General features: G+C 51.0%; 1 protein-coding gene across 1 annotated transcript in view; it reads left to right on the forward strand.

Moving 5' to 3' along the window:
- Positions 1 to 12,662, forward strand: part of LOC119399429 (endoribonuclease Dicer) — a 120,658-nt gene that overhangs the window by 27,979 nt on the left and 80,017 nt on the right. The gene's annotated exons all lie outside the window — the stretch shown is intronic.

Here is a 12,662-nt window from a genome sequence, read left to right on the forward strand (position 1 = left end):
CCAGAGTCGTGCAATGTGCGTTGGTCTCGCGGTCACAGCTCTGGTTATGTGTTTAAGGTTCACAATACTATATGTATCTCAATTATGTTTACGTTCAAACTGTCTTAGTCGACCCTGTGCCGTTGACAACGTTGGCGAAGCGCTGGTCACGTGACCTGCAGAGCGAGAGTGCGACTCAGCAGAAAGAGGGAATAGGTTGCGCGTCGCAATATAAGAGGCTGGAGTAAAGGGCCAAATGCTGCGCAGAGCCGAGAGGGGGAATAGGGAGGCTCAGTGAAAAGGGGTACGCTTACACATCCGAACAGAACACCATGATGTAATAGAATTCAACGGCATCTGCGCAGTTCTACCTATTTCGTAATCAGCAAAAATTGAGTGCATTGTCCGCTTAGGTGACCAGAGACGAACATACTAAGTTTCAGAAAAGTCCATCGAACCAGTGTGGCCAAAATGGAAAAAAAATCTGGTTTGAAATTTTTGACATCCCGCACTGGCATTTCGACGCGAAATTTTCACCTTCAGTTTCTCGAAAAATAATAAGCCTATTGTCGTCAAATTAACGACATTAGTTTCTAGAGTAGGTATCAAGAAACTAAACCGATTGGTTGTTTCCGTTTAAAGTAGTATACATCAGCGAAAATGGTGTACCAAGTGAGCGGCTGCGTACAAAACACATGTAACCATTGCGAAATATAGGCTGTATTGTAGCCTCCAGAATTGAACAATATATATCGATTGTTTTGTGTAATAAATCAATGCAAAGGAAAGAAAGCCTAAGATGGTCTTGCATTCACTAAAGACAACTCGAAGGCGAGGTCATACCTTTCCCGACGCCGAGGTACATTGAGGGTCTATTTGCGCGTGTATTAGGGCCCCTTAAGGCTTTTTCACTGTAACTAAAGAAACAGACAGGCCGCCGTCACCATGGTGAAGCCCCTCGTTGACCTCTCCTTTATTCGAACATACTGATCTCAATGATGATGGCGCCACTCCTCGTCTTCTACACAATTTGCAACACCCTCCGCGCCCCCAAATGATGCCTGACGATGAACACTTACAATCACGGATTCTAAGTAGATACTATTTGTTCATCGGTATTTGTGTCCAGTCCAAGTCAATCCAGGTGGGGTCATCCGGTTTTCTCCTGCGCCTGGTCTTCCAGCGGTGCTTCCGGCGCTTCTTCCATAGCCGTACATTTGAACGCGTCGCCTTTGGTGAACTTGTGCTCTCGATGAGCGGTTTACGTTGGCATGAACATACATAATGCAGACACTTCCACGAGGCTGTAGTGTAGCTATTTCTGAGAGATTTTCTTGATTTCTTCGTCTTGGCTGCGTTCGCCTTGGAAGCATCAGTCTTCTTCCTCTGCCTTGGTCTGGACTGTCTCATTCGTGGCCTTGACGCCGTCTCGGTATTTTGCCTCGTCGCCGAAATAAGCTTTATCATCCGCATTGCCTTCGATCTTGCCGCCTGCAGCTTTCTCGAAGAGCCGCCGCTATGGTCAGTACAAGGGGCTCTCTTATGTGTCCTCATGGCCTTCTTTCTATTTCTTTTCGCTGTATCAACCGGCCTTTATTTGCTTCCGCTATGCACTTGCTCGCACGGCGGTGAGGACTTAAGATCTGAATGTGTCGTCTTTGGCTCGCATGCATCCTTAATATCTCGCGGACGACTTTTTGGATTTACCAAGGCTTCCCGCTTTTCGATCATAGGAATCTCCTCCACCACGCACACCTGTGTTGTTGCAGCTGTCGTGTTATTAGCTTCTTGAGTGTTGCACGTTGACAAGAATTCCGAAGGTATGCAAGAAGTCTTTAGAAGCTGAGGTTGTCTTTCTGTGTGGGTTTCTCGAATGGTCTTTTCTGTATTAGAAGCGCTCATTGGTCGGCGTTCAGTGTGTTCAGCTATTGGTTGGCAGGCTGACTCGTCTGGCATCTGCGCGACAAAATTGCTGTTCAATGCGCATTCGCTAGATGGTGGTGACATAGACGGACAGAGTAGTTTGGCCTGTACTGCTGCTTTAATTCGTTGCCTTACCAATTCCATGTGAACCTGCGGAGCTTTTAATGTGTCCGCGATCCTATATTCAGCTCTGACCTTTGCTAGAAGAATCTGGCCCACATAAACGTCGGCTTCCTCCATCTCCGCTTCCAAATGATTAATGTCCACTGTGTCTTCTACCTCGTTATCAATTCCTCTGTGAAGCTCGTACCGGTCAGTCAAAAATCGGTGAATATTCCTCAACTCACTGATGGGCGCTCCATGTGTAGAAGGCTTTCGATGCTTGCGATGACTTGCGTGACGGCCTTCCGTACTTGATTCCGCCTTTGGAATAGGGCCTCCAAGATCCGGTCCAAGGTCGGAAACGTAACAAAACACTGGCCGGCAGCGTTGCGAGGCGAAGTCGACATGGCATTCATCACACAAGTCTGGCACGACGAAGATCAGTTAGTTCTCGGGCTGACGTTCTTCACGATCTGGGTCTCGGGGATGGTTAGGCCTCTGTAACGAGCTGTACGTCGAGACAAAGCTCTTGACGAGACGCTCGTATTTCTGTACGGAGAGTCGCGATGACTTAATCGTCATCGGGCAGTAACGAGACCGTTTATGCAATCACACAGAAAAATGCATTTACAAAAGACTAGAAAGGTCTACGAATAAACGAAGTAATAAAAAAATATAACATAACATATAACAAAAAAATAAAACAGAAAGAGTTCACCGGCGAGGAAAGCGGTGGTCAAGTCCCGGCGGCAAACTCGACACTGGGAGGGGAAGGCCGACGCTGGGGTAGAACGGTGCGTCCGATGACAGGCTCGGTCAAGAACGCGGCTCACTGCGGAGGTCATTGACCTGGAGCACGCAAGGCGTTTGCCATGCCCTTCTCGAACGCTGGCTGGCGCTCGCTGCCGTAGATCCAGGATTCGCCTGGCGGAAACGTCCTGGCGACGTTTCACCCACGTCAGGCCCGAAGCGCAAGGACGACTGGTGCGGCCCCAGGTGGGAGCCTGCTGAGACCTCGAGTCCGCAACCCGACGGGTCACTGCTCCCACGCCCTGGTTCTTCGACCTCCAGCCACGTCTGCCTCACTTCTCCTTCTGCTTCGAACCAGCACGTTCCCCGATTTTCGTGCGTCGTCTTCTTCGATGGTCTCTGTGGCGCGCACTTCAAACACGATTAAGCCACTTCGCCTCACGCACGGCCACTTCACTTATCACAAATGCCCCTCCTTCGGGAAAAGATTTTAAAAACAAAAACAAAATTGTAGCTACGTCGTAGTCGCAATCACCACTTGTCCGCACAAGACCACTGCACCGCACCAGTGAATACAGGTGGTATATGTCCTCAATAAATCTTCACACACCCTCACACATAAAGAAAAACATGTAGCCAGCTATAGCACTATGACTATCTGTTTTCTGCTGGTGAATAAACCACATGATTCAGAAATATACCTTGTAGACAAAGTGTAAACTAGTTGCACTACACTTCCGTGAAAGCTTAGGCTACAGCCTACTCATGAAATCGGCGCCTGCATTCTCTGAGCCTCGAATATGTTTAATAACAAACGAATACTCTTGTAATGCCAGACTACACATTAGTACTCTGCTGTTCAGATGTTTGGCTTTAGCTAGATATTGTAATGGTTGGTGATCAGTTTGCACAACAAACGGCGTTCCGTACACAAAGATGTGAAACTTTTCTATTGCCCACACTAGTGCTAGACATTCTCGTTCTATGGTGGAGTAATTCCGTTCTCGTGGTAACAGCTGGCGGCTGGCGTACGACACTGGATGTAACAACCCATCGTGCTCCTGCATGAGAACTGCCCCGATAGACATGTCGGACGCATCCGAATGCAGTACGAATATGCGCTTCGGATCAGGAGCTCGTACTATTGGTCCTGATGAGAGGGCTTGCTTCAGTGTCTCAAAAGCCGCTTCTCTTTCGTGGTTCCAGCAGATCTTGTTCTTCTCCCTTTTCTTGGTTAACTCCGTTAAAGGCTGGGCCTTCTCGGCATATCGGGGTATTAAATCGCGGTACTATCCAGCTAATCCGACAAAGGATCGCAGCTGCTTCTTGGTCTCAGGTCGAGTTGCGTTAGCAATCTTTGCCACTGTACTTTCTACTGGTTGAATAGTTCCGCCTCCTAACCGATGAACCAAGAAGATGATGGACTCCACGGCGATTTCACATTTCTGAGGCTTGGTGGTTAGTGTTGCTTCACGCACTCGCTGCAACAAGTGTTGTAAAGTCTCCACGTCATAAGCAGCTAGAATCTTATCAAGCTCAACCCGCTTTTCTTCCAGTCCATCGCTATAGGAATTGCTTCCACGCCAACGCTTCGAGTGGAGCTGCAAACTGGTAGTGGTGTATCTGTCTCCTACTCTTCCATGACCACGAAAGATGCTGTTTGAGGGTTTGTCCTCTGCTGTCGGTTTTCATAGCGCTTCAGCATGTTTATGTGGAACAGCTTGTTGCCATGTCCCAGGTCCAGTAAATAGTCGCGGTTACCCTTTTTCCCAACGACTCGAAATGGTCCTTTCCATTGCACCAGTAACTTGTTCTCTGTGGTAGGGAGTAAGATTAAAGCAAGGTCTCCCACTTCTAACTGACGGTTCTTGCTTCCTCGATCATAGTATTCCTTTTGAGTTTTCCTCGCTCGTGACAAGGTCTCATGGGCTAATTGCAACGTCTTCTCAAGAAAATCTCGAAGATCCAAGACGTAGCCATACGTTGTTTTCACTTCATCACTGATGTGTTCTCCCGTCCATATCTCCTTCAATATACTGAGAGGGCCTCTAAAGTATCTTCCATAGATAAGTTCAAACGGCGAGAATCCCATGCTGGTTTGGGGTACCTCTCTGTATGCAAAAAGGAGTGGCGCGAGCAGCCGATCTCACGATTTCGGATCCCCTTGACATAGTTTCCGCAGCATCTGTTTCAGCGTTCCATTAAACCTTTCGACCATCCCGTTGCACATAGGGTGGTAGGGTGTCGAACTCAGATGTTTGATTGATAATAAAGCGTTGACTTCTCTCATCAACTCGGACGTGAAGCAAGATGCCTGATCGCACAAAATCTCACGGGGAAATGCAGTGCGCGAAAACATTTCCAACAGACCCTCTGTCACAGTCGCCGAATCAATAGCGGGCAGGTCCACTGCGTCCGGATAACGTGTCGCAAAGTCAACCATTGTCAGGATGTATCGGTTACCCCTGTTAGAGACTGGTTTCAAGGGTACGATAATGTCAATTGCCACTCGCTCGAATGGTGTCTCAATCAACGGCATTTGGCCAAGTGGTGCCTTGCCTACTTTGCTTTTTGGGCACTATAATAAAGAAGTGAGACACGGCCTCGACAAGAGAAACTGTAATATCAGACGGTATGACGGTATATAACAGTAGGCCTAGCCAGCGCGCACAGCAACAACGTTCAGCACGAGCACTTTCTGCTTAGCGCTGACGGTCCGACTGTCTAGCTCTTCAGGGTGCACTTCTTCGTCACATATTTCCCCCTCGCTGAAGACGGAGCCAGTTAGGTGTACTAAGGTGTCGTAAGAACAAGGGGTTCGTGGTATGGCTTGAGGCGATCCACGTGAACAGTTTCGCGGCCTCGGCGACGCAGGTCCGCAGTGGGCGTGAGGGGTTCGATGAGGTAGTTGACGGGAGAAGTTTGCTGTATGACGCGGTAGGGTCCATGGTACCTGCTGACAAACTTCGAGGAGATATCTGGCGCAGAGGTGGGAGGCACCCACAGCCAAACAAGAGAGTTGGGCGAAAACTGATTGGGGGCCGTTCGTCGTCATGTCGAGATTTCTGTAGCCGCTGTTCTTCAGTTGTAAGGGAGCGAGCTAGTTGCCGACATTCTTCTGCATAGCGAGTAGCTTCGGAAAGTGGTGTGCCCTCACATGAGTCGGGTCGTTAGGGAAGAATGGTGTCGATCGGAGACGATGGTTCTCGGCCATAGAGTAAAAAGAAGGGAGAAAAGCCTGTCGTCGCCTGGGGTGCCGTATTGTAGGCGTACGTTACGTAGGGAAGAACAAGGTCCCAGTTTGTGTGGTTAGAGGCGACATACATAGAAAGCATGTCGCCAAGAGTTCGGTTGAAGCGTTCGGTCAAGCCGTTTGTTTGCGGGTGATATGCGGTCGTACAGCTGTGAATCACGTGGCATACAGCGAGAAGTTCTTGAATTACATCCGCGAGAAAGACGCGGCCTCGGTCGCTCAGGAGTTCACGAGGAGCACCATGACGTAGAACAAAACGTTCAAGCAGGAAAGACGCAACGTCACGTGCCGTCGCGGCTGGCAGAGCGGCCGTTTCTGCATATCTCGTGAGGTGGTCTATCGCCACAATAACCCAGCGATTTCCGGCAGATGTGTATGGCAGAGGACCGTAAAGGTCGATTCCAACCCGGTCAAATGGTCGCATTGGGCACGGCAACGGTTGCATTGGTCCAGAAGAGTGGCAATGATCGGGCTTGCGGCGTTGGCATTCTGTGCAAGATCGAATGTACTTTTGCACAAATGTGTACATGCCGCGCCAATAAAACCGAAGACGTAGTCTGGCGTAGGTTTTAAACAGACTAGTGTGTGCACACTGTGGATCGGCATGGAAAGCAGCACATATGCTAGCGCGGAGTTGCCTATGTATGACAAGTAGCCATTTGCGGCCGTCAGGTTGGTAGTTGCGGCGATAAAGGATGCCAACACGGACGGCGAAGTGAGAGGCTTGTCGGCGTAGCGCTCGAGATGGCGGGCGGGGGAGTGCACCAGAGAGGTAATCCATCAAAGACGCGATCCACGAATCTTTGCGTTGCTCCAAAGCCATGTTGAAGGATCCTAATGGTGAAAATAAGTTGTCTAGAATGGAGACACTCGCAATGTCAGTGGGAACAGGCGAACGCGAAAGAGCATCTACATCGGTATGCTTCTGGCCTCAGTGGTACAGAACCCGGATGTCGTAGTCCTGGAGCCGGAGAGCCCATCGTGCCAAGGGGCCGGAGGGATCTTTGAGGGAAGACAACCAGCAAAGTGCGTGATGATCAGTAACGACATCGAAGGGTCGACCGTAGAGGTAAGGCCGAAATTTTGTAATAGCCCAGATGATCGCTAGGCATTCTTTCTCAGTTACTGAATAGTTTGCTTCCGCTCTTGTGAGTGTGCGACTCGCGTACGCAACAACATAGTCTTGGTAGCCGGGCTTTCGTTGAGCGAGGACTGCTCCAAGACCGACACCGCTAGCATCCGTGTGGATTTCTGTAGGAGCACTTGGATCGAAATGGCGCAGTATGGGTGGTGTTGTGAGTAGCTGACGCAGCGTCGCAAACGCATGATCGCAAGCCGGGGACCACGCCGATAGATTGGAAGTCTCCCTGAAGCAGGTCTCTCAAAGGTGCCATGATCGAGGCGAAATTGCGAATGAAGCGGCGGAAGTATGAGCAAAGCCCAATGAAACTACGCAACTCTTTCAAACACGTGGGCCTCGGAAACTCTTTAACAGCACGTAGCTTAGCGGGATCAGGGAGCACGCCATCTCTCGACACGACATGTCCGAGAATGGTAAGCTTGCGTGCCCCAAAGTGACATTTCTTTAAGTTTAGTTGGAGGCCAGCTTGAGCGAGGCATCGTAAAACATGCTCCAAGCGACGAAGGTGCGTGGGGAAGTCTGGCGCAAATACCACTACATCATCCAAGTAGCACAAGCATGTGTTCCGTTTGAGACCTCGTAGAATAGTGTCCATCATGCGCTCAAATGTCGCGGGCGCATTACAAAGGCCGAATGACATCACATTAAATTCGTATAAGCCATCCGGTGTGATAAATGCAGTTTTTGGTCTATCATCTGTATCCATGGGGCACTTGCCAATAACCAGAGCGTAAATCGAGGGAGGGAAAGAACTCTGCACCTTGTAAGCAGTCTAGAGCGTCGTCGATCCGGGGCAAAGGATAAACATCCTTTCGCGTTATCTTGTTGAGACGATGATAATCTACGCAAAAGCGTATCGCGCCATCCTTCTTTTTAACTAAAGCAACTGGTGATGCCCATGGGCTATTTGAGGGTTGAACGACGCCGCGCTTGAGCATCTCACCAACTTGTTCATCAATGACGCGGCGTTCAGTCGACTATACACGGTATGGTCGCTGCCGTAGTGGTGGGTGAGTTCCTGTGTCGATCTGGTGGCATACAGTCGATGTTCGGCCTAGACAAGTGCTCTGGCTGTCCAAAGCTGGGCGGAATTTGTCAAGGAGGCTTACAAGGTCACGGCGTTGCTGCGAGTTGAGACCGTCGTCGATTACATGGTTGAAAATGTCGCCAGCGGATGTGCCATTCAGGGGACTACAGAAGAGGGCGTTGACCTCTGATGAACCATCAGGAACGGTCAACGGAGTGATGGTTTCGCAAGGTTCCATTGTGCCGATACATTCACCGCGGAGCAAGATAATCGGGAATGGGAATGGATTGCCCACAGGTACGTCGGTCGCACCACCTTGAAGGGTAAGAATAGCGGTTGGGAGTGCTGAGAGATGGCGATGAACAAATGTAGCGGAAGGTGTGAAGAGGGCGGTAGCGTCGGAGGCAGCAGAACATGATACAGGCGCCAAGACAGTAGCGTGCGGAGGGATCTCGGTGTCTCTAGTGATAATCACCTTCCTACAGGAAAAAGGACCGTCGGCAGGTAGAGCATCGTCAAGTGATGAGAAGGCGACTTCTGCACGGGCGCAATCAATGACGGCTTGGTGACGAGACAGAAAATCCCAACCTAAAATAATCTCGTGAGAGCAGTGCGGAAGTACGACGAACTCGACTGTGTAGCGCACTCCTTGAATTAGGAGTCTGGCAGTGCACGCCGCGACAGGCTGGACGGGCTGTGCTGTGGCAGTGTGAAGAAAGGGAGCAAAGAAGGGGGTCGTCACTTTTCGGATTGAGCGGCACAGTTTTTCGGCGATGACAGAGATTGCGGCACCCGTATCGATGAGAGCAAGAACAGATACACCTTCAAGAACGGCATTAATAACATTGGGCGGCGAAACAAGAGGGCTTGTACTTTGCGAAGATGACGCAGTTCTTGCCTCGGGAACTGCGCCATTTAGTTTTTCGTGTCGGGTGCAGATGGAGGTCGACGCATCGGAGAGAGTGAGCGACGACGGGGAGAAGGAGAACGGCGGTCAGGAGCTGGTCGAAGGCTTGGTCGCGGATGTTGCAACTCGCGGTCTGAAGCGTAGGGGAACGTGTGGCCATTCTCGGATGCGCTTAGGTCGTCACGTAAATGTGGTGGTCGGCGGCGGCACAGGCGTGCAATGTGTCCGGGTAGGCCACACGAAAAGCAGATCGGCCGGTTGTCAGCTGTGCGCCAGGGATTGGCCACTCGATGAACTGGAGGTCGGGGCGGCGTAGTGACGTAAGGAGGAGTAGACAACGGAGGCGGCGCGCGCAACGTCGGTGGTCGTGGTCGTGGTCGTGCTGCTGCTTCGGCGTACGTCAATGGAGCGGTGACTGGTGGTGCCAGCTCTGGTGGAAGGACCTCAGACACCTGATCTTGTACGATGTGTTGTAGAGAGGGATTGAGCGACGTACTTCGTTCCGGCAGGCTGGGGATGAGCGAGAGCTGGCGAGCAACTTTTTCGCACACAAATGCATTGATCTGCGAGAGAAGGACGGGATCTGGCGAGGGAGTTAAGCCGGACAACGATTCCTAGTGCGGGACAGGGTGGCGGGTGACGAGGCGTTGACGGCGGAGCTCGTCATAGCTTTGACACAGCTCAGTATCTTGGGCGACAGTACCCGGGCTTTTGGAAATCAGCATCTGGAATGCGTCCTCGTCGATTCCCTTCAAGATATGCTTGATTCTGTCCGCCTCGGCCATGGTGGTATCGACGCGTTTGCACAGGTCGATTACATCCTCAATATAACTGGTGAAGTTCTCGCCAGGTTGTTGAGATCGCGATTGTAGGCGCTGTTCCGCGCGAAGCTTTCGAACAGCAGGAAAGCCGAAGACTTCGCTGAACTTAGTCTTCAACGCTGTCCAGGTCGGAAAGTCGGTTTGGTGGTTCCGAAGCCACAAGTGAGCAATGCCGGTTAGGTAAATGCTGACGGTGGCCAGTTTCATGGTGTCGTCCCATCTGTTAAGGACACCCACGAGTTCATAGTTAGATAGCCAGTCGTCGACGTCGTGGTCGTCAGTGCCGCTGAATATTGGAGGGTCCCGCTGACGGACCGCGCCGGAGCATGCGGTGGCCTGGGAGGCAGGAAGCGGCGGGCTTGTGTTGGATTCGGTGGTCATGGCGGCAGGTAGAGTCCGGCTGCGTAACTCCAGGATGTCTAGGAGACCTAGCAACCTCCACCAATTATAATAAAGAAGTGAGACACGGCCTCGACAAGAGAAACTGTAATATCAGACGGTATGACGGTATATAACAGTAGGCCTAGCCAGCGCGAACAGCAACAACGTTCAGCACGAGCACTTTCTGCTTAGCGCTGACGATCCGACTCTCTAGCTCTTCAGGGTGCACTTCTTCTTCGTCACAGTACGTTCTTTGGCAGATGTCACAAGATGGAAGATATCTTTTAGCTTCTTTCTGTACTCCAGGCCAATAGAACGATCCTAGCACACGATCAATGGTTCTTTTCGTACCTTGATGTCCTGACATCAGACTTTCGTGCGCCATCGCAAGCACTTGGCAGCACATTTTCCTCGGAAACACCACCTGTTTTATCATTTTTCCAGAGGATAACCGGTAATGGCGGTAGAGTATCCCCTTTTCTGTGGTAAACGAATAATGGGTTGATCCCCTTCCATAATACATTTGTCCGACTTTACTTCTGCATGTATCTAAGGTCTTGTCTTCTGCTTGCGCAATTTCGAGATCCTTTCTGGTCATTTTCAAAGTGTCGACCTTGAGTGTGGCTGAATCCGGCTGGGACCTTGTGCTCTTGATGCCGCCCAGCACGGGGTTCAAGTGATGACCTTTCTCCTTGTATCGTATGCGTGCTACGCTGTCCGTCTCTAATTTCGGTACAGCAAGCTTCTCTTTCCAAGTTGTATCAGGGTCGTGAGCCTGACGTGATCCAGGCAAATGTCCCACGATTATGTCCTATAACGGGGAAATCATGCATTTTACGATGCATATGCCTGAAAAGTATGGTGAAAAAATTTCTACCTTTGCTCTGGTACCTTAATTCTACTTCCATCCGCCAAAAACAACGTCGCCGTGGTTCCCGTAAGTGCTCTGCCTGGCACGAGGGAACGCCGCACAACCATCGTATTACTTCCTGTGTCCCGTAATAATGAAACAGTCTTGCCAAATATGACGCCCTGCAACACTGGCATCTGATGCTTCGTCACCCTTGGTTCGGTATTCACTGCACTAGCCATACTCTCTTCGCCCTTTTCGTGCTCCACCTGCTTGACTTCGTCAAGGTTCTCCTTTTGCGACCATATACATGATGCTTTCCGGGTAGTGCTAGGTATCTTGGTACACGCTTGGGTGTCGTGCCCAGTTTTACGACAATAAACACAGTATGGTTGCTTTGTCCGAGCGCGGCATTCTGCAGCTCTGTGACCGGTCTTGTTACGCACAAAACATCGAGTTGGAGCCCTTGAAGTCGCATTACCGCCTTTTCCTGCAGGAGTGTTCTCCCCTTTGTCACGGAAAAGAAGCAAGTTTGACTGTCGCTGAGCTTCTAAGAAGTTTTCGGCCGCTTCCACGATCTCTTCAAGCTTACGGCAGTTTTTATCTCGCAAAAATAGCGCCACCTTATCATGACAGTTATTTATAAATTGCTCCGCTACTATGAGATTCCGAACAGATGTGTATTCCTTTTCCGTTTTAGACATCTCAACCCATCTGTGATGATGAATCAACTTTTATTAAGCCCAACTGTGTTGGTAGTGCACGCAGGCACCAGACGGGGCGGTTCCCTAGTTTCGGGACCCGTATGTATCTAGCAGCTCCTGGCCCCTGTCCGTCAGTGCAAGCTGAGTCGGTAGGGCGGGGCTGGATAACAAGGTCTCCAATCGCTCAAGGGGTTGGGGACTGGGGGTGTTGGGGGGAAGGGAAGGAGGGGTTTTTTTTAGTTCCGTGCACTCTGTCAAGATGTGCGGCAGGCTGCCATTCTCGCTCTTGCAAAACGGACAGAGCGTGTCGTGTTCCGCAGGGTACATGCGGTTCATCAGTACAGGATGCGCAAGCGATCCCGCCTGCGCTCGACGCAGTATCGTCTGTTGTTGCCTGGTCAGTTCGGGCTGCGCCTCTGGCAGTCTGCACCTTTCCTCTCGGTACATCCGGGTAATGTCCCGAAAGCTGGTAACCGGGTGCGGTAGCTCTTCCGGCTCATGCTCGGCCCGGAGTGACATTTTTCGGGCATGATAGTCGGCAATGGTGTTGCCTGCTACCTGCGAGTGAGCCGGGAGCCACACGAGCTCTACGGCTCTTCCCGGAGGCTTGCACTTGGATAGAATGGCTCGGGCCGCGGATGAGATTACCCCCCTGCGGAAGCTTCCATGGCTGTCTTCGAGTCAGTGACCACGGTGTCCACGCTTGGCTGTGCGAGTGCGAGGGCCACGGCCGCTTCCTCGGCAACTGCGGGGTCTATTGTCTTCAGGGATGCAACCCATCTGTCGAAGAAGCTTGTCAGTCTCGTTGCGTACTGCACGCCCGT

Source organism: Rhipicephalus sanguineus, chromosome 7, assembly GCF_013339695.2.
Source record: "Rhipicephalus sanguineus isolate Rsan-2018 chromosome 7, BIME_Rsan_1.4, whole genome shotgun sequence".
NCBI lineage: Eukaryota > Metazoa > Arthropoda > Arachnida > Ixodida > Ixodidae > Rhipicephalus > Rhipicephalus sanguineus.